General features: G+C 29.4%; 1 non-coding gene across 1 annotated transcript; it reads right to left on the reverse strand.

The window, feature by feature from the left end:
• Window positions 1–222: 222 nt before the first annotated feature.
• On the reverse strand, window positions 223–296 carry Trnat-agu (transfer RNA threonine (anticodon AGU)). Its single transcript has one exon. It is a non-coding gene; the product is annotated as a tRNA-Thr (tRNA).
• Between the last annotated feature and the right edge of the window lie 1,715 nt (window positions 297–2,011).

The raw sequence follows: 2,011 nt of genomic DNA on the forward strand, positions 1-2,011 counted from the left end.
TTAATTTCGATTCAATCGAGAGGAGAATCGACAATGACGGTTAATTAAATGTTTATATTTATCGATTGATAATGAAATGAATCGATAATATCTGTTGTAAAACGAATATAAAATATCCATCAATTTTTTTTAAAAATATTTTCTTGTTATTTGATATCGATTGTTATTATTAACAGTTTAATTCAGAAATTTATGGATGAAAAAACATAAAAAAAGACTTGTAGGCCCCGGCGAGAATCGAACTCACGATCTCCTGTTTACTAGACAGGCGCTTTAACCAACTAAGCCACGGCGCCTTCATTTCAAACTTTTCAAAAAGTATTAATAAATAAAATAAAAAATTTAAAAATATTTCATTCATTTTATTGTAAACTTTGCAATAAAGAAACAAGTTTAATGAATAGTAGACCAATAAGTTAACAAATTTCGAAAAATTGTGACAAAATTAGAAATATGACGTACAAACGATTTTTATTATTATTTGTTTTAATACAAATACTTAATACAAAAATTGATGTTTTATGTTTCCTAGTGTATTAAAATTTAAATATTTGCGTTAAGATTTTTTTCTAAAACGTGATTTGTTATTTGAGACGGAGTATTTTACCTTTTTCAAATCGATTTTAATCGGTTCCAATTATATTTTGTGATAATTCAATCAGCTGATGTCCATTTAAAAATACCCGCCTTGGAGTAAACAAATACTTTTACTATAATTTTTTGTGTAATTTGTGAACTTATTTGATACTTATAAGATAAGAAGAATTCTGGCTAAAGCTTTTTTCATCTTATAGAAAGGGGTTAACTCTACCTAAAGCGCTGTCACTGAATTATCACTTTGCAACCTACTCATGTTTGTTAAACTTGAAGGCAACACTGGCAATTAATGTCAAAAAATATCCCGTAATTCAATCACCAAATTTATACATTTTAAATGATTGCAAAAATATTCGGTTTCAGCTGTATTAGTTTCACCCAAATAGATCTGAAAAGTGTCTATGGAGTCCTCTAAACACCATTAAACAAGGCTATAATACAAAACAACTCTCATTACCGGAAAAAAGTAAAGCTAATACGGGTATGTACGAGAAAATCGATTGTTTGCCCCACGGTCGCCATTACGACGTAGATCAGCTGTCTAATAAATTGTTAACAATGACAGTTTTGACATACTATCACTCGATTGTTTGTATTACATCATTGATAATCGATTTAATAGATAAAACTTTTCTCGTTGTTTGTGACTGAAAATTGATATAATCAATATATAAAAAGGAAACCACAAATTTCAAAGAGGCAGATACGTAATTAGGTACTTTGCGGTTTTGTTTGTAACTACTATCCACTTATAAGTAGTACCATATGGTTACCGTTAAAAATTATCTTTGTATCCATGTCAATTAACTTTACTTGTACGTATGTAATAAAGTAACATAAATTTTTTACACTTATTCGGAATCTACCCTTAAAGTCATGATGAGATACACACGAAACAATCCCCTTAAAATCATCCCAATTTTTGGTTTATATAGGCTGTATCAGCGCCATCTAATAATCTATTTTTATGAGTGACAGAGTAATAAAATGATGAAGCAACATACAAAATCGAAAGTAAAGGCTAATCAAAGGATATCAAAATGTTTCCAGACTAAAACGAGCTTAAGGAAACCTCCAGAGCCTTCATAGAAACAGCAGAGCAGTGAATCTGCAAAGACCAAGGAAAATATGGTACCAAAAGGTGTTGGAAGACCTAAGAAAGAGCGTTACGTTCATATAGAATAATTTAAAGCTGCGAAATCAGTTCTTATATTTAAATTTATTCTCGAAAATATACATTCGATTATTATAAATATTTAACGGATGATTACGCATGTCCTTTGACGGAATTAACAATCCGTAACTTTTACAGGGACAACCTGTACAATCTAAATATAGCAAAAATGTATTTTTCAATCAATTTATTAACAAAACGGTGCTCTTTGTTTAACTCGATAAAATTTATAGTTTACGA

The sequence above is a fragment of the Diorhabda carinulata genome, chromosome X (assembly GCF_026250575.1).
Source record: "Diorhabda carinulata isolate Delta chromosome X, icDioCari1.1, whole genome shotgun sequence".
NCBI classification, from domain to species: Eukaryota; Metazoa; Arthropoda; class Insecta; order Coleoptera; family Chrysomelidae; genus Diorhabda; species Diorhabda carinulata.